Genomic DNA, 26421 nt, shown 5'->3' with positions numbered 1-26421 from the left:
AAGCCCTCACACTCTTGTAAATCTCAGGCTCAAGTTAATGCTAGTGTTTAAAGACACATCAAAGCTATACTTATTTCCTGTTAGAAAGAGATGATCTGAAAACTGTCATTCTTTGCAGATGACATGATGGTATAGCTAGAGAATCCCAAAAAATCATTTAAAAAACTACTAGAAATAATTAACAACTTTAGCAAAGTCACAGGAATATAAAATAAACTCTCATAAATTCTCAACATTCCTATATATGACTAGCAAGATGCAGAAGAAAGAACTAGAAAGAGAAATCCCATTCAAAGTAACTTCAGACAATATAAAATACTTGGGAGTCTACCTGTCAAGACAGACTCAGAAACTTTTTGAAAACAATTACAAAACACTTCTCACACAAATAAAATCAGACTTAACTGGGCAAGTATCAACTGCTCATGGATAGGTTGAGCAAATAAAATGACAATTCTACCAAAATCAAACTACTTGTTTAGTGCCCTACCAATGAAAATTCCAAAAAAATTACTTTATTGAGTTAGAAAAATCGTAACTAAATTCATATGGAGAAATAAAAAGTCGAGAATCTCTTAGGGGTTTAATGAAAAAAAAGTGCAAAAGAAGGTGGCTTAGTCCTACCAGATCTAACATTATATTATAAAGGATCAATCATCAAAACTGTCTGGTATTGGCTAAGAAATAGAGTGGTGGATCAGTGGAATAGACTAGGTAGCAGGAAATGATTATAGTAATCTGCTATTTGATAAACCCAAAGAGTCCAGCTATTGTGATAAAAACTCTCTCTTTGATAAAAACTGTTGGGAAAATTGGAAGTTGTTATGGAAGAAACTTAGATTAGACCAACACCTCACATCCTATTCCAAGATAAGATCAAAAATGGATACAAGATCTAGACATAAAAAACAATATTATAAGCAAACTAGGAAAACACGGAATAGTTTACCTGTCAGAACTGTGGAAAGGGAAGCAATTTATGACCAAGGAAGAGATGGAGAACACCATTAAAAATAAACTAGATAATTTTGATTACATTAAATTAAAAAGCTTTTGTACAGACAAAGCCACTGTAACCAAGATCAAAAGAAATGTAGTAAATTGGGAAAAAATTTTTATGACTAATGTTTCTGACAAAGGACCATACCTAAAATAAACATACAGACAACTGAGTCAGAATTTTTTAAAAAAAGACAAGTCATTCCCCAACTGGCAAATGGTCAAAGGATATGCAAAGGCAATTTACAGATGAGGAAATCAAAGCAATCAATAGTCATGAAAAAATGCTCTAAATCACTAATTATTAGAGAAATGCAAATTAAAGCATCTCTGAGGTACCACCTCACACCTCTCAGACTGGCCAATATGACCAGAAAGGACAATGATCAATGTTGGAAGGGATGTGGGAAATCTGGGACATACATTGTTGGTGAAGCTGTGAACTCATCCTACCTTTCTGGAGAACAATTTGGAATTATGTCCAAAAGGCAACAAAAATGTGTGTACCCTTTGATCCAGTAATGCCACTACTGGGTCTATACCCTGAAGAGATAATGAAAAAGGGTAAAAACATCACCTGTACAAAAATGTTAATAGCAGTTCTGTTTGTGGTGACAAAGAAATGGAAACTGAGGGAATGTCCATCAATTGGGGAATGGCTTAACAAACTGTGGTAGATGTATGTGATGGAACACTATTATTCTATTAGAAACCAGGAGAGATGAGAATGCAGGGAAGCCTGGAAGGATTTGCATGAATTGAAGCTCAGCAATATGAGCAGAACCAGAACATTGTACACCCTAACAGAAATATGGGAGTGATGATCAACCTTAATGGACTTGTTCATACCAACAGAGCAGCAATCAGGCATAATTTTGGGATATTTGTGATGGAGAATGCCATCTGTATCCTGAGAAAGAATTGTGGAGTTTGAACAAAGATCAAAGACCTTTAATTTTAAAAAAAATGTTGTCTCGGTGGTGCAGTGGATAGAGCACTGGCCCTGGAGTCAAGGAGTACCTGAGTTAAAATTCCGGCCTCAGATACTTAATAATTATTTAGCTGTGTGGCCTTGGGAAAGCCACTTATCCCTGTTTGCCTTGCAAAAACCTAAAAAAAAAAAGTTGTCTTATTATGTAATTCTATCTCATACTATATGTTTCTTCCTTAAGGATATGATTTCTCTCATCACATTCAACTTAGATCAATGCATACTATGGGAATGATGTAAAGATTAACAAACTGCCTTCTGTGGGTGGGGGTGAGGAGCAAGATCAGGGGGAAAATTGTAAAACTCAAAATAAATAAAACCTTTAAAAGAAATTTTTTTTTAAAAAAAGGGATGGTTTACTACTTGGTAAACTTAATAGAACTTTGCAGCTATCCAATAGAGGAAGATTCCAGAATTCTGTTCCTTTTCCCTTCAAAATACACTTAAGCTTTGAATTTCATTACCCATTGGAAGCATAATTCAAGCTGTGCTCTGAACTAAACACTACTAACTCATCTTCGTACTGCCTTTTATTCTGAAGAAAATGGAATGAAGGAAAGGGAGATTGATCCCAGCCTTCCCAGATACATAAAACAGAATCTCAAAGTAGTAACTTTCAATACTCTTGAAACATACTGTTACTTGCAAATGCCATTTTTCTGTCGTGTGACAGGACAGAAATTTTCTTTTCCCTCACATGGATTCTCTATAAGCATCCTGGGTGTTGAGTAGGAGAGTACCATTTACTCTAGGGACTTGCTTTCATTGTTCTCCTGGTTGGCAGGGATTTGAATGACAAGAACAACCCAAAGCTTCAGTTTGTAACTGGCTCTACACTTGTAACTCCAGACTGCTTACTTTGTTTTTTCTTTTAGAAAGTGCATCCTGGCATCAGCAACTGCTAATAACTCCTCTGGAGATTTTCATCAATGATTCAGAAATGATGGTGTTTAGGGGGTTTGGCAGCTGTGTCCTCTTTGTTGGGGCGGACCTGAAATCCTTTCACTTTTTGTTGCCTTGAATGGAGCAGATGTCTTAAGAGTGCCCAACGCTGCATGACTCCACGCGCAAACAGGCAATTAATAGATGCTTTTGGATCAGGATAAGGTTGTTGCTGATTGCTTGCATCTTATCAACAACTGATTCCCCTCCATCTGTCTAAATATTTTAGTCTTGAAATAAACATGTTTTAGAATGAGACAATAATAACCTTCAGCCCCTTCGATGCTAACTGTTCTAAGGGTTCTTTCTCACTCTGTTCAGAACCACAAATAACCTTAGTGGACTTTTAGGGTTAACCTTAGTGGACTTTTAGGGTTAGCCAAAAAAGACTTTGAGGAATACCAACTGAGCCAGATGCAGCAGCCCACATCAGCTTGGTTTGCTGCAAACAGTGGAATGATCTATTTCAAGTGCTTTTTCCTCTCCATAGTCTTTATGTGACCCCAATTATCTCTCTTCTATGAATTCATGTGTTACTTATTGTCCGTATCACCCATTTTTGCACTTAAAATATATTTGACCTTTTTGCCATCTGGGAGTTTTATGTGTATTAGTCTTTTCTTATCTAACTAGATAATTAAACTCAATTCAGTAAACATTTACTAAGTGCCTGCTAAATTAAAAATTAACATTTAAAGAACTAGTCCTTACCTTCAAGGGGCTTACCTTCTATTGGAATTGATTTGAAATTACTTTGATAAGTAAATACAGGATAATTTGAGGAGAGGGGGAGAGAGATATTACTAACAGCTATAATATTTAGGGGGAGGGAAACATTTTATCATGCCCTAGAAACTTTTTCATCCTGGAAGGTCACATTAATCCTGGAACATACACCTTGGAACTAAACTTCTGCTCTAATTAGAATTTGGAGAACTTCACTGAGGATCCTCATTTAGAGAATTCTTCTCTTGATTTCATGCCAGGTTTCTCTGGACCTCTTGATCATACTTTCCTATCAGGAACGTTCCTTCTCCCTCTCCCATGTCTTTCCTCTTAGAATAGAAGCTCCTTGAGGGCAGATTTGTCTTTCTTTGTGTTTGTATCCCTAAGCACCCAGCATAGTATCTGGAACATAATAAGCACTTAATTACTTATTAACTGACTGAAGATATGCCTCTGAGTTGGGTCTTGAAGGAAGGTAAAGAACCTGAGAGACAGGGGATTTTGAGGAACATGGTAGAAGAGGTCAGATAAACTCAGTTCTCTGGATTTCCTCCACTAACAAGTCAAAAAAATGGCAGAATAAACAAAAGTTGTGGCAAAACAGTATTCCTCCTAGAACAAATGGAGAAGATCCAAAAAAGATTCCAGGATTGGGGTTCTTGGGCAGAGGGCTAGATCCCTAAAGGAGCAAGAGGTAAGCCATAGGGGCAGTTGGGTTGGGAGGTAGCCTTGCCTCAGTCATGGAATTTTTACCTTCTGGACAATGTGGGGAGTCCAGCATCTGAGCAGGAAAAGAGAGGGAACCTCTGCTGTTAAGGGATGCCAGGCCTAGCTTCTCAGGTGAGATGCAGGCATGATGAAACACACACATATTCAGTGAGTGTAGCAGCAGTAGTTTGAGGACGCCAATGGTTGTGGACACAGAGGAGAAATGAGTTCTCAGTCTTGGTTCCAGGGAGAAGCCACTGGAAGGTTCATCAGGAATAAGATCATTTCCAGCACAGTGTGCTGTGGCTTGGAGGGTGAAAGGAGTTAAGAAGTTGGGCCTAGGATAAAGCTCCTGAAGTCAGAGACACATCCCCTACACCACTAGATTAGCAGTAAATATAAGAAAAAGCTGCTAAATTTTTTTTTTAATAAACAGGTAAAAGAGGAAGAAATCAACCATAGAAAGTTATTTTGGGAATAGAGAAGAAAAGATTTTCAGAGGAAGATGCTAAAGCAAAAAAAACAAATAAACCTATCCTATCTCAAAGAGTAATGTCAATTGCTACCTGTTCAAAAAGAATTCATAGGACGGGGTGGCTAGGTGACGCAGTGGATAGAGCACTGGCCCTGGAGTCAGGAGGACATGAGTTCAAACGTGACCTCAGACACTTAGTAATTATGTAGCTGTGTGGCTGTGGGCAAGCCACTTAACCCCATTGCCTTGTTAAAAAAAAAACAACTAAAAAAAAAGAATTAAAAGAAGGGCTCAAAAAAGACTAAAAATCAAATATGAAAGTTTGAGAATAAACTAAAAAAAATAAGAACAAATCAAGAAAATTATGAAAAGAAAGTAAACCAACTAGACAAGGAAATCCAGAATCTTAAGGGGGAAAAAACCACTTTGAAAATTCTAATTGGTCAAGGGAAGCCAATGAAGTTATAAGAGACTAAGAAATAATAAAACAAAATATAAAGAATGAAGGTAAAACATCACACAAGAAAAACAACATAATTGGAGAACATATCAGGAAGTGAAAACATAAAAATAAATGGACTGTCTGAAAGCCATGATCAAAAAAAGAATTTTGATACAATAATACCAGAAATATCCTGTTAATGCATTGTTGGTGGAGTTGTGAACTAATCCAACCATTCTGGAGAATCGCTATGGAACTAAAATATGCCCAAAGAGCAATAAAACAGATCATACCTTTGGACCTAGCAATACCAATACCAATGCCAAAAGAAATTGTAAAAAAATGAGAAAAGTCCCACATGTTTAAAAATATTTATAGAAACTCTTCATAGGGACAGCTAGGTGGCATAGTGGATAAAGCACCGGCCCTGGAGTCAGGAGTACCTGGGTTCAAATCCGGTCTCAAACACTTAATAATTACCTAGCTGTGTGGCCTGGGGCAAGCCACTTAACCCCATTTGCCTTGCAAAAACCTAAAACAAAAACTCTTCATAGTGGCAAAGAATTGGAAATTGAGGGAATATTTATCAATTGAGGAATAGCTGAACAAATGGTATATGATTGTTATGGAGTACTATTGTTCTGTAATAAACCATGAGTGGTTGGATGTTAGAGAAGCATGAAAAGAATTATGTGAACTGATGCTGAGTGAAGGAAGCAGAACCAAGAGAGCATTGTATACATTTAAAAAAAATTATTAAGGCAATGGGATAATTTTCTTTTTTTTAATCTTTAATTGATATTTTATTTTTCCAATTACATGTTATTTACATTCATCTGCTTACATATTTCTAAGTTACACATTTTTCTCTTACCCTCCCTTCCAACCCTTCCCCCTCAATGGTGAACAGTCAGATAAAAGTTGAAGATGTACATTTGTGTTTAACTTGTTTACTTACTAGTCATTTTGTGTCGGAGGAATTAGAATTAAGGGAAAAGTAAGAAAACCATGGAATAGAAAGGATAGATATAAGAGAAATTTATAAAAAGTGACCATAGTATTCATTCAGATTCTGGGTTTTTTTTGTATTTTGGGTTTACCCCCTCTAAATGTGGATGGCGTTGTCCATAACAGGTCTCCTAGGATTGTCCTAGATCTCTGAACTGCTGAGAGAAGTTGCATCCATTATAGTTGATCAACTCACAATGTTGTTAATGTATACAATGTTCTAGGGGCAGCTAGGTGGCACAGTGGATAGAGTACTGGCCCTGGAGTCAGGAGGACCTGGGTTCGAATCCTGTCTCAGACACTTAATAATTTTACCTAGCTATGCGACCTTGAGCAAGTCACTTTAACCTCAGTGCATCACTAAAACTGAAAAAAAGAACAATATTGGAATGTAGAGAGATTGAAAAAAAAAATACTGATCATCACCTGAAAGAGATCCTGGAAAACTGACAGGAATAACAAAGCTAAATTCCAAAACCCCCAGATTAAGGAGAAAACATTAAGAGAAGCAAGAAAAAGCAATTTAAATATGGAAGAACCACAGTTAGAATTATATAAGACCTAGAAGTGAATACTTTAAAAGAACACTACATGTTTTTTTATTTAAGATTTTATTTATTTATTTTGAGTTTTACAATTTTTCCCCTAATCTTATTTCCCTCCCCCAACCCCCACACAAAGCAATTTGTCAGTTTTTAACTATTTCCATGTTGTACATTGATCCAAATGGAGTTTGATGAGAGAGAAATTATATCCTTAAGGAAGAAACATAAAGTATAAGAGATAACAAGATCACACAATAAGACATCAGGTTTTTTCCCTAAATTAAAGGAAATAGTCCTTGAACTTTGTTCAAACTCCACGGTTCTTTATCTGGATATAGATGGTATTCTCCATTGCAGACAGCCCCAAATGGTCCCTGACTGTTGCACTAAAGGAATGAGCAAGTCCATCAAGGTTGATCATTGCCCCCATATTGCTGTTAGGGTATACAATGTTTTTCTGGTTCTGCTCATCTCACTCAGCATCAAGTTCATGCAAATCCCTCCAAGCTTACCTGAATTCCCATCCCTCCTGGTTTCTAATAGAACAGTAGTGTTCCATGACATACACATACCACAATTTGCTAACCCATTCCCCGATTGAAGGATATTCACTTGATTTCCAATTCTTTGCCACCACAAACAGGGCTGCTATGAATATTTTTGTACAAGTGATGTTTTTACCCTTTTTCATCATCTCTTCAGGGTATAGACCCAGTAGTGGTATTGCTGGATCAAAGGGTATGCCATTTTTTGTTGCCCTTTGGGTGTAGAAGAGCACTACATCTTGAAGAGAAAAAAAAACTGAAGTTGTGGCCGAAAATATCATTCTCAGCAAAATTAAGTATAACCCTAAATGGAAAAAAAATGGACATTTAATGAATTCACAGACTTTCAGGATTTTATTGCAAAAAGACCCAAACTTAATAGAAAATTTGACATCCAAGAACCAAGAGAAATAGAAGGTAAATGTCGAAGACTAATTACAAGGGACTCAATAAGGACAAATTGTTTTCTATCTCCATGTGGAAATGTAAACCATATCTCCAAAATTGTTATTAGGAATTGGTAGTTATGAGGAAAGATGGGGATAGATCTGAGTAGAATGAGGTTCTTAAAACCAAAATGGTCTAGGAAAATATTAAAAAAATTACTCTCTTAAAATGGAAGCAGATAACAGAATGGATTAAAAACCAGAATCTGTTTATTTTTCATGTTTTTTCTTTTTGTTTTGATTCTTTTTTCATAATATTATTATGGAAATCTGTTTAAAATAGTTTTATATATATTTATGTGTACATATATATAATCTATATTAGATTACTCTCTAGGGTAAGGGAGGAGGAGGGAGAAAAATATGAAATTAAAAATCTTACAAAAATGATTATTGAAAACTATCTTTACATGTAGTAGGAAAAATAAATAAATGTATTTTTAAAATGTTACCATCTTATACAAATGAGATGTGAGAACAAGAATTGATGCAAAGGAATTAGATGGGAGAAGAGAGCTGGTAGTTCTGAAAACCTACTCTCATTGGAAATGGGTTAAAGAGGGAACTATGTCTATCTGTCCATCTCCATATATGGCTATAAAAAGTCTTCTAACTTCAGAAAGAAATGAGAGGAGGGGATAGGGAGGTACTGAATTAGAGGGTAAGAGAATAGGGTATATAGATGGGTGTGTTGCTCAATGGGAGGGGAGTACACATGAATGTATAAGGGATTCTTTGTAGAGTAGTTGATTAGGAATAGGAGGGAAAGGTAGCAAATAGAAGTAGAGAAGTGAGGAGGTGTTGCTTTTAGGAAATATTATAAAAATGATACACACAAACCCATTATATAGCTGTCTTTGAATATATATCTATGTGGACATATATGTGGATATGTGTATGTATGTATGTATGTATATATAGGGTATGCTTGTGTTTGTGAATATATAGATATACACACACAAGTATGTATATATGTCCTTGTGTAGATATGTGTGTATATATGTATACATATGTATTTACAGTACAGGGATGTAAAGAAAAGATAGACAGTTTTGAACACAATGAAAATTTATTATATAGGCTTTCTTGAAATAGAAATTTATTGCTTTATATTTGAATCATCTCTTTTGCTTCACTGTGCACATGACAATTTTTTTAAATTTTGTAAAATAAAAAATCAATAGAGTCCTAGAGGTAGAGATGAAGAGGGTGTGTGTTCATTCTTGTATGGTAGACAGGCATGGATTTGGGAGACAATATTGAGTTCAGGGAACAGGCAGTAGCCTAGTTTGGATAGAATTATGTTGTTTTGGAGGAGTGAATGGAACTTTATAAAATAAGTCTACAAAGATATCTAGGAGCAGGATAATAGAGGAGGTTTAATATTAAGCTAAGGAACTTGTGTTTTCCAAAAGCAATAGTATACTTTTGAAGATTTTGAGTTCTTTGGTCTTTTAGGAATATTAATATGGCAGCACAATGGAAAATGTATTGAAGAGAGAAGAAAATTGAGGCAGGAAGATCAGTTAGGAAAGTACTGTAATACTCCACATAAGAACTAATGAAGATTTGAACTAGGGTAGTCTTGTGTGAATGAAAAGAGTTAAGAATGTATGTAAGAGTCTTGGAGGTGAATTGAGAAGATTTGATGATTGATAAGATACAGGAAGTAGGAGAGAAGGTTTTGAACTTGAAATAGGGAAGGTGGCTGAACATTTCCTCAATAAAAATAAGATGTTTTGGGGAGGTGTAGATTTTGGAAGAAGTTGAGAGGTTAGAAATCCAGATGGCTATGTCCAGCCAGTGTTGCAGAATCAGAATCATCTACATAAGGAAGATCATTGCATCTATGGAAGTTTGAGTTGAGAAGAGGTGGAGGGAACGTTAGCTAAAGGAGCAAGAGATGATGATATGGTAGTAAAAGAGATTGAGATAGAGTGGTCAGATGGTGAGAGAGTCAGACGGTGAATTGAAAGTCAGCATTTTTGGCCAGTTTTTTCAATACATCACCTCCACAAACAACCTAGGAAATACACCATACATCCCAAATTTTGTTTGGAAAAGCTAAGAAAAGTCCCAACCCAGAGAAGTTTAGAAGACAGAGAAGTCTGTATACACTGGAATGGAGATCCTCCAGGAGCTCGCTTCAGTGGCAATGAAGGCTATAGTAGCAATAGTGACAGTGGTGGAAAACATTCTAGCACCTAGAGATAGTAAATGAGCTGATACTGAAAGCACCAGGACAGAAAGGAAATTTAGAGGACCCATGAACTAGCACTGGAAATCAGAACTATCTGGCTACTCTGGTGTCATAGTGACTCAGATGAAGAGAAATGATTTCGAGCAAGGGTAGCCTTATCTGTGTACATCAAGAAGCAAGTTCTAAAAACTTTGTTATGGGGGCAGCTGGGTGGCACAGTGGATAAGAACACTGGCCCTGGAGTCAGGAGTACCTGAGTTCAAGTCTGGCCTCGGACACTTAATGATTGCCTAGCTGTGTGGCCTTGGGCAAGCCACTTAACCCCATTGCCTAGCAAAAACCTAAAAAACAAAAACAAAAAAAAACCCAACTTAGTTATATGACTTTGAGGCCAAGGGCAGAGAAGAATTATAGTTCTAACCTTTAGGCCTACACATAAACCTACAATGGAGTCACCAAATCAGGAAAACAAGATCAAAGAGAAACCAACAGTTCAATCACTGTACCTGCAGAACTTCTCAGTGGGCTAAAAGTAAATAAATCCAGGGTAAATGAATCCCTTGAAACTTAACCACTATCTAACAGATCCAAACCTACTAGGTCAAGAACTTGCAGAACTCATACCAGGAGGGCATTCAATAAATTGCTTCCCCATTCACTCTACTTTGGAAACATTACAAACTGAACAATAATGCAGCAAAAGAACATAAAAAGAGAAATTCTCAGGAAAAACATCTCTCACATGTGAGCAGAGCCCTACACAAAGGTAAAGACCAAAGTTAAGAAGTAAGTTGGAAGAATGAGCACACCTAAAAAGAACTCAACCATAAAAGCTTACTATGGCGACAAGAAAGTTTATGACAAAAACACAGAAGACAATGATGTCAAGACATTTACAAGCTAAGCCTCAAAGAAAAAATGTTTATTGAACATAAGCTTAACAAACATTCTTAGAAGAATTAAAGAGATTTTTAAAAAGAACTAAAACAAAAATTTTAAAAACCAATTAAGAATGTTAGAGCAAAAAGGAAAAAGAAATGAGAGCTATGTGAGAAAGTTGTTAAAAATGGATTAACAGGGGGGCGGCTAGATGGTGCAGTAGATAGAGCACCTGCTCTGGAGTCAGGAGTACCTGAGTTCAAATCTGGCCTCAGACACTCAATAATTACCTAGCTATATGGCCCTGGGCAAGTCACTTAACCCCATTGCCTTGCAATACCCCCACAATGGGTTAATAGAATCAAGAATGAATAAAAAAAAAGTCTAAAATAAGAAAAAAATAGAAGAAAATTTGAAATATAGGAAACCAACTAGCCTGGAAAATAAATTAAGGAGAGAGAATTTGAAAATCATTGTGAAAAATTGAAACCAAAAGAGAGGTTAAGTATCACATTTCAAGTAATTGTAGAGGAAAACTGCCCAGATCCCTTGGATCCACAACGCAAAGTAAAATTGAAAGAATCTACTACTCATCTCCTCAAAGAATTCCCCCAAATGAAAACTTTCATGAATATTATAATCAAAATCCAGAAGCAAATAAAAGCAACAGCAAACAAGCAAGAAATAATTCAAATACTGTGGAACCACAGGCAGAATCATTCAGAATTTATGGTAGTAGCCACCACTACAATAAAGAAACATAGGGCTTGGACTATGATACTCCAGAATACAAAGGAGCTTAGATTACAACCAAGAATGATCTGTCCAACAAAAACTAAGAATAACCCTATAGGGTGAGAAATGTAAGACTTTTTAAGCTTTACTGATAATAAAACCAAAACTTGACTAGAAAATTTGACATTAAAGCACAAGACTCAAGAGAAATATAAAAAAGGTAAACATGAGGGAGAATCATAAACAACTAAATAAGGTCAAACTGTTTATATTTCTATATGAAGAGAAGATACATATAGCCCCTCAGAACTTTATCATACTTATGATTCTTAGAGGGAGTCTAATTAGACAAAGGATCTGAGTGTGATTCTTTTATGCTGAGATGATCTCAAAAGAGAGTGGAAGAATGGGGAAAAGAAATGTACTGGGAGAGGGGGGGAAGGGAAAAGAAGAATGGAGAAAATTATTTCACATAAATGGGACATGCAAGGGAGAAGTGGGGAGAACATAATATTTGAACTTCACTGTTATCTGAACTGGTTCAAGGAAGGAACAATATCCATACATACATTTCAGTACAGAAATTTTACTCAACAGGAATGTAGAAAGGAAAAGAGTTAAGAGGAGTGGGGAATAAGAGGCTAGATTAAGAGGGATGTAGTAGTCAGAAGCAAAACATATTCTTGAGGGGTGAACAGGGCAAAAAAGAAAAGCATAAGTATAGGAAAATAGGATTAAGGGAAATACACAATTAACAGTCATAAATGCAAATGAGATGAACTTACCCATAACACAGAAGAAGATATCAAAATGGATTAGAAACCAGAATCCAAAATTAGGTTGTTTATAAGAAAAACACTTGGGGTGGCTAGGTGGTGCAGTGGATGAAGCACCAGCCCTGGAGTCAGGAGTAACCTGGGTTCAAATCTGGTCTCAGACACTTAATAATTACCTAGCTGTGTGGCCTTGGGCAAGCCACTTAACCCCATTTGCCTTGCAAAAAAAAAAAAACCTAAAAAAAAAGAAAAGAAAAACACTTGAAAGAAAAAGATGCATATGAAGTTAAAATAAAAGTCTGGAGCAGAAGCTATTATGCTAAGAGAAAATAGGCAATATACTTTTTGTTAAAAGATACCATACACAGTGAACTGATAGCAATATTTAATATTCACTAAATAGCAGAACATGCAAATCCTTAAATGAGTTATGGTAAAATTATATTAGACTATTTCCCTAATCAATAAATTGTCAAAGGATATGTACAGGCAATTCTCAGATGAAGAAATTAGAACTGTGTATAGTCATATGAAAAAATGCTCTAAATCATTGATTAGAGAAATGGAAATTAAACAACTCTGAGGAACCACCTTACATCTATTAGAATGGCCTATATGATAAAAAAAAAAAAGGCAATAATCAGTGTTGGAGAGGATGTGGAAAAACTAGGACACTAATGCATTCTTGATGGAGTTGATCCAGTCTTTCTGGAGAGCAAATTGAATTATGCCCAAAGGTCATTAAAACTGTGCATACTATTTGATCTATCAATATGACTACTAGATGTGTTTCCCAAAGAGATCACACACAAAAAAAGACTTTGTACCCATGTGTACAAAAATATTTAAAGCAGCTCTTTTCATAATGGCAAAAAATTGGAAATTGAAGAATTGCCCATTAGTTGGGGACTGGCTGAACAAATTATGGTATATGAATGTGATGGAACACTATTCTATAAGAAACCATGAGGGACATGACTTCAGAATAGCCTGGAAAGTTTTGCTGAGTGAAGTGATCAAAATCCTTGCACATTCTAACAGCAACACTGGGTGATAATCAGCTATAACAAATTTGTTCATTTCAGCAATACAGTATTCAAAGATAATTCTAAAAGACTTGTGATAGAAAATATCATCCATACCCAGAGAAGAAACTATGAGTTTAAATGTAGACCAAAGCTTACTATCTTCAATTTTTTAAAAAGTTGTGCTACATAGTATGTTTTTTTCTTTCTAATGCTTTTTTACCCCATTTTGATTTGATTCTTCTTTCACAACATGAATAATACATACATACATACATACATATATATATATATCCTATGTTAGATTGCTTTCTGTTGGGGGAGTGGGAAGGGAATGGAGGGAGGGAGAAAAATGTGAAACTCAAAACCTTGCTGAAAAATGATTGTTGAAAACTACTATTGCATGTAGTTGGGAAAAATAAATAAATATTTTTAAAATTTATATTAAGCTGGAACCTGTTTACCCCCCTCAGACCTAGATAAATCTACCCATAAAATAAATAAGGAAGAAATAAAGGAAATGAATAGAATTTATGGAAATTAATAGAATTTTAGAAGAATTAGACCTCTGAAGAATATTGAATGGGAAAAGAATTCCTATTTCTTTGTTGTACATAACACCACAAAAATACCCATTTATTAAAAATCTCACAAACAAATCCAGAAAAGCAGATCTTTTAAATAGATTTTTGCTAGCCATAATGCAATAAAATTGTATTTAATAAAAGGCTTTTGAATTATGGATTAAAAATTAATTAGAAAGTAAATAATCTAAGCCAAAGAATGAGTATATCAAAGAAAAAAATCATATAAATATTAATTTCATTAAAAATGACAACAATGAGATGATGTACCAAAACTTGTGGTATGTAACCAAAGCAGTACATATATCTCTGAATCCTTTTAGCAGTTAAAGAGAGAATGAACAGATCAACAAGTTGAACATTCAACTAAAAAAATCTAGAAAAACATTAAAAACCCCTAATTAAATGCCAAAATAGAAATCCTTTAAATCAAAGGAGAGATTAACAAAAACTGAAAGTAGAAAAGCCCATTGAACTAATAAATAAAATTGAGATGTTAAGTTGTTTTTAAAATTCAATGAAAGAGGGGCAAGTAAATGACACAATAGCAAGAGCACCGACCCTGGAGTCAAGAGGACCTGAGTTCAAATTTGAGCTCAAACACTTAATACTTACTTAGAAGTGTGACCTTGGACATGTCACTTAACCCCATTGCCTTACCAAAACAAAAAAAATCTAAAAATTCAATGAACTAGATAAACCATTTATTAATTTGATTTTTTTTAAAAAAAAACCAAATTATACAAACTTCAAAAATGAAAAAAGTTGGGGCAGCTAGGTAGTGCAGTGGATAAAGCACTGACCCCGGAGTCAGGAGTACCTGGGTTCAAATCTGGTCTCAGACACTTAATAATTACCTAGCTGTGTGACCTTGGGCAAGCCATTTAACCCCATTTGCCTTGAAAAAAAAAACTAAGAAAAAATGAAAAAAGTCAATTCAAAAATCAATGAAATGAAATGAAAGGAATTATTAAGTGTTTTTCCTAATTATTTGCCAGTAAAACTGATCACTAAATTAAATGGATGAATAGTCACAAAAATAAATTGCTCAGAATAATGGAATAAGAAATCAAATATTTAAGTAGCTCTATTTGATGAAAAGAAATTAAACAAGTGATAAATGAGCTCCCCAAGAAAAAAAGGACAGCTAGGTGATGCTGTGGATAGAGTGCTAGGCCTGGAATCAGGAAGGTTCATCTTTCTGCATTCAAATCTGACCTCAGATATTTATTAGGTGTGTGATGCTGGGCAAGTTACTTAGCCAGTTTTGCTCAGTTCCTCGTCTGGAAAAGGAAATGACCTGGAAAAATGAGCTGGAAAAGGAAATGACCAACTATTCCAGTATCTTTGCCAAGAAAACCCCAAATGGAGACGTGACTGAAAACAACTCAAGATCAACAGTAAAGAGTGAAAGGAGCTCCTCAGCCTTCTGCCGCTGCCGCCTCTCGAGGGCCGCGTTCGCCGTTGCCTCTCGCAGTCGCCTCTCGCCGTCCCCCTCCCTCCGCCCCGCGATGGTGAACGTTGCCGACACGAAGCTCTATGACATCCTCGGGGTCCCTTCGGGCGCCAGCGAGAATGAACTGAAGAAGGCTTATAGAAAATTGGCTAAGGAATACCATCCTGATAAGAATCCAAACGCAGGGGACAAATTTAAAGAAATCAGTTTTGCATATGAAGTTTTATCAAACCCTGAGAAACGGGCGTTATATGATCGATATGGAAAGCAAGGCCTTCGAGAAGGTAGTGGTGGAGGCAGTGGCATGGATATTTTTTCCTCACATTTTTGGTGGAGGATTGTTCAGTTTTATGGGTAATCAAAATAGAAGTCGAAATGGTAGAAGAAGAGGTGAGGACATGATGCATCCACTCAAAGTGTCTTTAGAAGATCTTTATAATGGCAAGACCACCAAACTGCAACTTAGCAAAAATGTTCTTTGTAGTGCATGCAGTGGCCAAGGTGGCAAGATGGGAGCTGTTCAGAAATGTAGTGCATGTTGGGGTCGAGGTGTACGAATTATGATAAGACAGCTGGCTCCTGGGATGGTACAGCAGATGCAGTCTGTGTGCTCTGACTGTAATGGAGAAGGAGAAGTAATTAATGAGAAAGATCGTTGCAAAAAAATGTGAAGGAAAGAAGGTGATAAAAGAAGTGAAGATTCTTGAAGTCCATGTAGATAAAGGCATGAAACATGGACAGAAAATTACATTTAGTGAGGAAGCAGACCAGGCCCCAGGAGTGGAACCAGGAGACATTGTTCTTTTACTACAAGAGAAGGAGAATGAGGTATTTCATAGAGATGGAAACGATTTGCATATGACACACAAGATAGGACTTGTTGAAACACTATGTGGATTTCAGTTCACTGGCAAAGTAATTGAACCAGGTTGTGTCCGTGTAGTTCGAGGAGAAGGAATGCCACAGTATCGTAATCCCTTTGAAAAAGGTGATCTTTACATAAAGTTTGATGTACCATTTCCTGAAAACAACTGGATCAGCCCAAAGAAACTTTCGGAACTTGAAGACCTTCTTCCAGCTAGACCTGAAGTTCCTAGTGTGATTGGTGACACAGAAGAGGTAGATCTTCAGGAGTTTGATAGCACTCGAGGCTCTGCGGGTGGTCAAAGAAGGGAGGCTTATAATGACAGCTCTGATGAGGAAAGTAGCCATCATGGACCTGGAGTACAGTATGCCCACCAGTAAACACTGCTTTAAATAAAAAAGGAAAAAAAAAAGAAAAGTTGCACAAGAGGAAAATACTTTCCAGTTTTGCCTGATTTGTTTTCAGCGATCTAGCTGGGTTGTCCAAAAAATCCAGATGAACTGATGGACATCTATTGCTGTATGTGTAACTTTTAAATTGGTTATAGTATCTACAGAGTGTATATTTAAACTAACCACAACGCTTTACATCTTCTTTTTGACTGTTCTGTAGCAGAATAAAGCACTTGAAAGGAAAAGATTCCCTTTCACATGGGTTCTAAGTTTCAGTACTGGTATCCGTGCTTGATTTTTACAGTTGTGTAGATTTTGTTTCCTATTTTAAATTCAACTCCTACATTGTAAAGTTTGTGTACAATTTGTCCTGAGGCTTTGTATTTGGCTGCACTTGCATAAGCTGCTACAAATAGAATAAAGAATTTCATAGCCTGTATCTATCATTTAGATGCATGGTCAATGGGCTTTTGCACATAATAGGTTTGGAGCTGAGTGGGAACAATGGAAAAACTACATTGGAATTGGTCGTAAAGTTCTGGAAGGTTTTTGTCTTGATTTGGTTTTTTTTTTACCATCTTGTGAGAGTTTCTGAACTGAGTAATAAAAATAGTTGGTCGAAATTAAAAAAAAAGAATGAAAGGAGGGGCAGCTAGGTGGTGCAGTGGATAGAGCACTGGCCTTGGAGTCAGGAGTACCTAAGTTCAAATCCAACCTCAGACACTTGATAATTACCTAGCTGTATGGCCTTGGGCAAGCCACTTAACTCCATTGCCTTGAAAAATCTAAAAAAAAAAAGCGAAAGGAGCAGAACCAAAAGAACATTGTAACATTAACAATAACATTGTGAGATGATCAACTATGATAGATGCAGCTCCTCTTAGAAGTTCAGAGATCAAGGACAACCCTGAGAGACCTGCTATGGACAATACCATGCACTTCCAGGGGGAAAAAAACATGGAATCTGAATGCATGTTATATTCACTCTTTAAAAACTTCTCTTATGTTTTTTCTTCCTATCTCATGGTTTCTTTCTTTCCCCTTAGTTGTAATTCCTTTTACACAAAATGACTAATATGTAAATATGTTAAACAGAAATGTACTTGTGCAACTTTTACCAGACTGTTCGCCTCCATGGGGAGGAGGGAGGGAAGGGAGGGTGGTAGAAAAATGTGTAACTCATAAATTAAATTTGCAAATGAATGAATGTTGAAAAACTACCATAGCATGTAATTGGAAAAATAGAAATTTCAATTACCAACAAAAGGAACAACAAAAGAAAAAACTGCAGAAGTAGATGGATTTACAAGCAAATTCTACCAAACATTTAAAGAATATTTCTATTAATCCATATACTGTATGAAAAAAATTTAAAGACAGCATCCTACCAAAATCATTCTATGACTAAAATATAGTATTGATACCTCAAAACATAGAAAGAGGGGTGGCTAGAGCACTGGCCCTGGAGTCAGGAGTAACTGAGTTCAAATGCAGGCTCAGGCACTTAATAATTACCTAGCTATGTAGCCTTGGGCAAGCCACTTAACCCCATTACCTAGCAACCCCCCCCCCCAAAAAAAACAGAAAGAAAACTATAAATGAATTTCCCTAGTAAATATTGCACCAAAGATTTTAAAACATTAGAAGGGATTTATTATAAAGATCATACATTTTGACTAGGAACAATTTATTCCAGAAATGTAGCACTGGTTCAATTATTAGGAAAACAACAAAAATCATGATTATTTTAATAGATAGGAAAAAAGTTTTCTGATATAATATAGTTTTTTTCCCCTGTTAAAACACTGGAAGGCAAGAAATAAATGCTTCTTTCCTTAAATTTATAAGTATTATCTATATAAAACCAAGAGCAAGTATTATCTATAATAGTGCTAAGGAAGAAGGCTTTCTAGTAAGTTCAGGGATGAAGCAAGGAAGTTCATTATTACCACTACTGTTCAGTACTGTACTAGAAATGCTAGTTATGGCAACAAGACAAGAAAAAGAAATGGAAGAAGTAAGCATGTCTGATCTTGTTATCTCTTATACTTTTTGTTTCTTCCTTAAGGATATGGTTTCTCTCTCATCACACTCAATTTGGATCAATATACAACATGGAAATAAAGTAAAGACTGACATTGCTTTCCATGGGGGGGGGAAGTAAGATTGGGGGAAAAATGTAAAACTCAAATAAAATCTTTAATAAAAGAAAAAAAGAAGTAAGCACAAACAGTGAGGAAACTACACTATTTGCAAATTATATATTAGATTAACTAGAAAATTCTAGGGTCAACTAAAAAAATTAATTGAAATAATTAACAATTTATACAAAACTGCATTACATAAAATTAATACTACACAAATTTTCAGCATTTCTTTATTAAACAACAAAATTTATCAGGAAGAAATAGAGAAATTCTATTTGAAATAACTACAGACAGTAGTTTATCTGGGAGTTTACCTGTCAAGACACCTATAAGAACTATATGAAACCAATTATAAAGCACTTTACACAAATGAAAATATCTCTAAATAATTAGAAAAATCTTAATTATTCATGGGTAGACTGAACTAATATAACAAAATATTGGGGACATTTATTACCTAAATTAATATACTTATTTGATGACTTATCAAAGAATAGAGAGCTAGGAAAAAATAAAATCGTCTCAAAGAGCAAAATGGAAAGGATGGAGGCCTAGTAATACCCAATCTCAAACTATATTCCAAAGCTGTAATTATCAAGCCAGTTTGATTCTGGGAATGAAATAAAGAGATTGATCATTGGAACAGATTAGTTGAGCAAAATGCAGAAGCAGATGAGCATGGTAATCTAGTGTTTGATAAACATCCCAATTGTTGGATCAGGAACCTAAATCACTGTTTGACAAAAACTGTTGGGGTAAAAAAAAAACTACAACTGGAAAATAGTTTGCCAGAAACTAGGCATAAACCAATATCTATTATATACCAAAATGATGTTTGTCCTTTGTTTTTTTTTTAACAAGGCAATGGGGTTAAATTTAAATGACTTGCCCAAGGTCACACAGTTAAGTAAGTATCCAGTGTCTGAGTCTAGATTTGAACTCAGGTCCATCTGGACCTAGGACTGATGTTCTATCCACTGTACCACCTAGTTGCCCAAATATCAAGATAAGCTCAAAATGAAGGCATGATATGGATGATATGAGAAGCAAATTAAGCAGAGAATAAATTACTTATTAGATATATCAATAAGGGAAGAGCTCATGACCAAATAAGAGATAAAAGGTTCATGACAGGTAAAATGATTAATTTTAATTATATAAAAGTAAAAGAATTTTGCACAAACAAAATCAATGCAGCCAAAATTAGAAGAAAAGCAGGAAACTGGAGGAAAATATTTGCAGTAAGTTCATCTGATAAAGGTCTCATTTCTAAAATATATAGGTAACTGAGTCAAATTAACAAGAATAACATTGAAAATGGGCAAAGGATATTAATAGAAAGTTTTCCAAAGGAAAAAATCAAGTTTATTAATCACCAGATAAAATAATTCTCTAAATCACTAAAAATTAAAGAAATGCAAATGAAAACATCTTCTTACCATCCCACATCCATCAGACTGTCTAAGATGACAGAAAAGAAAAATGATAAATGTTGGTGGGGATATACTAAAATTAGTAACTTATGCACTGTTTTGGAACTACTCCAATCATTCTGGAGAAAAATTTGCTGAAAGGGCTATAAAAGTATGGCTATCCTTTGACCTGGTAATGCCACTATTAAAGAGGAAGAGGACTATATGTACAAAAATATTTATACCAGATATTTTTGTGGTGGCAAAGAATTGGAAACTGAGGGTTCTATCAATTGAGGAATGACTGAACAAGTTATGGTATATGAATGTAATGAAATATTATTGTGCTGTAAGAAATAATGAAGGGGATGATTTCAGAAAAGCTTGGGGAGACCTATATAAATGGATAGAAAGTGATGTGAGCAGAACCAGGGGAACAATCTACTTAGTAACAGCACTATTATAAAGATAATCAACTTTTAAAGTCTTAATTAATAGCACAATGACTCCACAATATATTATCCACTTTCAGAGAGAGAGAACTGATGAATTTAAGAGTACAGATTGAAGTATGTTTAAAAAACATACACTCCTTTCCCCCCTCCCCTCCCCTCCCCTTCCCTTCCTTTGATTCTCAGGTTGAATAAAACTGCATGACTTGTAATAGGTTTTGTTTTTCTTGCCTTCTTAATCGTTTGAAGGAGCTAGACAATTTGGGACTTAAAGAAAAAGCCTCTGTGCTTCAATAAATAAAAAAATCATATAGATTGAGGAGAAAAAGAGAGGCGTCAAGGAAGACAAAGCAGAAAAGAATATACTGAGGGGAAAATGTAGTCAGCAGTATTACAAGCTCCAGAGAATCAAATAGAATTAAGAGTGAAAAGAAAAGCCATTAGAGATTTAGCAATTAAGAGCTCATTGATAACCTTGTAAAAGAAAGAATTTTCCATAGTGTGATCATTCAAAGCTAGATTGTGAGGAATTCAGAAGTATGTGAAAACTGAGAAATTAAAGTTTGGCTGTGAAAGGGATAAGAGATAGGATGATAAGGTTAAGTGTTTTTTGGGTTTTTGTATTTTGAATAGGGAAAATTTTCTCATGTTTACAGGTAACAGATTAGGGCTGGTGAGGATGATAGAAGGGGAGAGAGTCATACTCCTTAAGGAAATGAAAAAGGATGAGATCAAAGACACAAATAGAAGTTTCTTGGTTAAAGAGAAGGGCCATTTCCTCAGACTTCAAAAAAGGAAAGAATTGGGAATTTTGAGGTGTGGAGAAGAGAAAAGGAAGTTAAGGTACCTCAGGTTTTCTCTATAAAAATAGAATACATATTTCTCTGTTGAGACAACAATGGTGAATAGTAAATTGAAGGAGAAAGGAGCAAATTTGAAATAACCACCATAGGGAATGTGAGACTGGATCAGGAAAAAATAAAAAGAATGCCATGGAGCAGAGAAGGTCCAGTTAAGATTAGATATCAGATAACTCTAATCTCTGAGTTCCTGAAGCATACGGTTTCTAGTGCCTTAATGTCTTGAAGTTTAGGATCTCTGAACAATCCATGAAGGCCCTTTAGTACTTCTGGTGTCCTGAGGCATGGTCTTGGTCTATCTGACCAAATAGTAATCTCCTTGGAGCAAATGAAATTCTCTTACCCTCAATTTACTCTGATGTTAAAACTATTTAATAGTGGACATTTGGGGAGTTATATAGAAGTCTTTTTGGATTATTTTGTAACTTTATTGTTTTTTGTATCCAACTATCTTTATCCAATGTGCTCTTAGTCCTCCAGTTTCTTTCAGGTAATTTTTCCTTGCCTGCTTCTTCTTACTTTCATCTATTTGCCTAAATACTATGAGAAGGTCATTGGCATAAAGGAATCTCTCCATTAGGTAGTTAATGATTCTCAGGTTGAATAAAACTGAGGTTGATCTACAGTCTCTTTAGAAACTGGATTTCTCCATATTTGCTTAGTTTCATTGAAACATTGTTATTCTTCTGGGCATAAAGTTGTCAAGCCCTTTTTGTTTTTACTTTTACTAATGTTTTACATTGTTTTACATTTTACAAATGTTTTATATTTACTAATGCTTTAGTTCAGATGCAAGATACTCATATTCTCAAGTAGAAAGTAGGTCTCTTAGGGTAAACAAGTCTTGATTTTGATATTGCAATGGCCTACAAAAATAATTTGGCTAAAAGTTAGAGGGTTTTTTTTAATGAGGAAACTTAAATTAATTGCATATGTTTATTGTTAATTTTAAATAGCAATCCCAAAACCACTAAAAGAAGTTAAATCCTAGTAAGGTCTTGAGAAAGACCAGGTCCCTGGGAATACAGTTCATCTTGGCATGGTGACCAGCAGCCTCTGTTCTTCAGACCAGACACCACATTTTCAACTAGAAACAATTTGGGTTTCAGGCAGATTGTTCTCATTTTATATTAAGGTCAATTAAAAAGACATCAAGCAGTGGGGAGAGTTTGGCATTTGTCTTTACCAGCTGTTTTTATTCTCGGAAATACATTAGCTCTTAGTATGTTTTTTCAATTTATAATTTATAGATAATACAAATTGAACCCTTTTTATTAAGCTATGCATGGGAACAAAGACTGAATTTTTTATGATGAGAATTCAAGATAATTTTTATGTACTCTTGCCAAAGACACAGTAACTAGTAGTTGGTGAACCCCTGTATGTGGTCTGGAACTGACCCTGAGCTTAATTTCATCTAGTATGTGGGGCAAGATATGCTACGATACATCTATTATGAAAATTCAGTATGGTTTTAGAAATCTGTTGAAGGAGTTTATTTTTTTTGCAGTTTATTTTTTTAATGCCACAAGAGAGGGATGTTATTACATTAAAATAAATCCCTTTTTTTTTTTCAAAAAGAAAATAAGAACTGTGATACTTCCCACTTTGGGAGGCTTTCAAGAAGATTATTGTTTTGAAACTTTGAATAGAAATTTAGACATTTATATAACAAAATTTGAAAATGTTATCCCTGTTTCCTATTTAGATGATTTTCTTTCTTACCTGATCCACTGCATTAAAAAAAAAAAGCAGACACTCTTTTCTGTGTGTTTTTGTTATTGTCTCTGTTCTTTCATTCTATGGGTATATTTATACCTTTCAATATAATCATGTCTTCACCCCATTGTGGTTCTTTTCTGTTTTCTCTCCTGTGCCTCCTTGTTTTTCTTTTCAACTCCCCTCTTCCCTTTCTTAATAGTCCATAATAAAGAACTGAAATTTTTGTTTCCTATTCTTGGTTTAAAAAGTCAATTTTAATTTGTTTAAAAAGTAAATAACAATAGTTATGTATATTTACATAACTTGTAAGTCTTATAACATGTCTTCCTCACAAAAGCCCCATCAGGGAGGTAGTATGTGCTCCTCATCTTACAAGTAATGAACATGAAGTTGAATAACTTGAACATAGTCACAAAGCTAGTAAATATTAGTACCAGGTTCAAATGTAGTTCGCCTGATTTCAGGAGCCATTCTTTTTCTTCTATACTGTGCAGCCTCTGATAGTTATGTGGGATGTGACAATGACTTTGCTTTCAAGGAGCTTCTAATCCAATAGAAAAGAAGTGACCTCTACATTAAAAATTAACATGGAACAAAGAACACAGTAAGTTCAGAGGAGAGGTTTACAGTGCTTTAGGTAAGATGGGGGTAGGGGAATCATTTTCTAGCTATATTGTTAAGAAAGGCTTTATGGAGGAGGAGAATTTGAGTTGGACCTATTAAAAAAAAGGTAACGTCTAACTTCCTTTAGCTCTGGGGTTCTGTGAGTCTGAAAATATCGTTCTGAACCCTATTTTTCTCCATTATCTGACTCCACTCTAATAATAAAAAAAGAGAAGATAATATTAGTATGAGTAAGTACTATGATGCTGTTGTTTAAAAATTAATATTATGCTGGGGAATGTTAACTTCAATATGACTTTGAAATTATCTTCAAGGGTATTTGATGTTGACTTTTTAAAGAGTATCAAGTCTAGTATAAAGAGAAAAGCAATCCTTAGAATGACTAAAAGTATCTACAATGGAAACTTGAAACTCTTGGAATCATTTAATTATGGAAGCCAAAGGACATAGATTAGAATAATTCAGTGTGACAAGGTAATAAACATGACTTTGTCAAGAGCACTAACCTAGAGTCAGGAAATAACTGAATTTTAGTTCCATCTCTGCTCCTTTCAGTTTTTGAGTTTATAAGCTATATGACTTTGAATACTTAATTTAATATCTATGAGTTTCAGTTTTGTAACCTGCCATATTGTGGGGAGGAAGGGACATTGGAAGAGATGACCTTCAAAATAATTTCCACCTTCAATACTCTTTGAAGAGCTGCATAATAGTTATTCTTTATCTCCTGCAATGACAAAACAAGATTAATTGGGTTTTAGTAGGAGATATTGCAGTTTGAAATGAGGAAGAACATTTCTATCACATTTCCCTGCCTGCTACCCTTAATTCCCCTGAGAGCAAACCCTTTCCCTCCTCCCTCCAAAGTGTGCAGACATTAAAAAAGAATTAAATAGTTCTCTACTTCATATTCCCAGAAGTATTTGTAATTCTTTCTTCACCAATCTTAGGTAGTCTCCATTCTGGAAATAATGAATTTGTGTTGTGGTTTGGCTGCTTAGAGGTGTTAGAGCAAATGCTCTTTTTCAGTATGTATGACCAAACATAGACTAGAAAACACAGCTGGTATTAATTTCCACTGAAGTGTTTCTTTACTTCCTACACATATCCATTCATTCTCTTCTTAGTCATACTGATACTGGGAAAAGATATGTAGATTTTGGCTTTGAAATCATATTTAAAACTGAGGGAGAAAAATGAAAAACAGTATTCAGAAACTCTTTTAAAATTTATTATTCCAACTACATGCCAAGATAGTTTTCAACATTCATTATTTTGTAATATTTTGAGTTCCATGTTTTTCCCCCTCCTTCCTTTCTTCCCTCAATATAGGTTATTTATGTATAACTATGTTAAACATATTTCCATATTAGTCCTTTTGTGAAAGAAAAATCAGACCAAAGGGAAAAATCCTGAGGAGAAAAAAACCAAAGCATAAAAGAAAGTTTAAAAAAGTGAAAAAGAGTGTGTTTTGGTTTGTATTTAGATTCCATAGTTCTTTCTCTGAATGTAAATGGTATTTTCTGTCACAATTTCTTTAGACTTGTCTTGGATCATTGTTTCTGCTAAGAAGAATTAAAAGACTCTACTTTTAAACCATTACATTTATTTGGAAAAAACAGAATATCAGCTAATATCTAACGTTTAGCTGAGAGTTTTTACTGTCAAAATAGAATTTTAACAATATGATATAGTATTATTTATAGTATATCAAATGAGTTTGCAAGTAAAGAGCTTTGCATATCTTAAAATTCATATATATATATATATATGTAGCTAACATTGTTATTTTTTTTATTGCAAAGAAGCTTCCTTCATTTTTGACATAGTGTCACTTTCTGCCTTTTCCTGGTGTGGTGAGTTGACATCTTTAGACGTTTTCTTGTATGGTGAGTTGGAATACCAGGTCCAGGTATGAGTCTGCTGTTTTTTTGGGGGACAATTTTTATTTACAACAGGCTATCTGGGCTAGTAGTCATCTAGCATATTTTATTTATTATTTAGTTATTTTTAGGTTCATTTATAAGGTAGTTAAGAAGAAACTAAAATTTAAACTGCAAATATAATTGATCCCTTGTGAAATTCATATTTTGACCCAAATTTGGCACAAAATATTAAGGATTGAGAAGAAAGAAAAAAAATTTAGCATCGAAAGAGATATTAATGGGAGTTTTCATTTTGGAATATCAGGAGGTAATCAGTGGATTCTTTAAATTTCTATTTTACCCTTTGGATCTAGGTGTTGGACAGTTTTCTTTGATAATGTCTTGAAATATGTGATGTCTAGGTTCTTTCTTTGATCATGATTTTCAGTGATGTAATCAAATGCTTTTAAAATTATCTCTTTTGGATCTATATTCTAGGTCATTTGTTTTTCCACTGAGATATTTTACCTTTTCTTCTTTGTTTCCCATTCTTTTGACTTTGTTTTATTGTTTTGTTTTGTTTTGTTTTGTTTTTGGCAA

General features: G+C 34.8%; 1 protein-coding gene and 1 pseudogene across 4 annotated transcripts in view; both read left to right on the top strand.

Annotated features, from left to right (window-relative positions):
• EXD3 (exonuclease 3'-5' domain containing 3) overlaps nucleotides 1-26421 on the top strand; it is a 441427-nt gene that overhangs the window by 55243 nt on the left and 359763 nt on the right. The window lies entirely within an intron of this gene.
• On the top strand, nucleotides 15512-17857 carry LOC141505086 (dnaJ homolog subfamily A member 2 pseudogene; annotated as a pseudogene).

This window comes from Macrotis lagotis, chromosome 1 (assembly GCF_037893015.1).
Source record: "Macrotis lagotis isolate mMagLag1 chromosome 1, bilby.v1.9.chrom.fasta, whole genome shotgun sequence".
Classification (NCBI taxonomy): Eukaryota; Metazoa; Chordata; class Mammalia; order Peramelemorphia; family Peramelidae; genus Macrotis; species Macrotis lagotis.
This window is presented reverse-complemented; position numbering and strand designations above follow the sequence as displayed.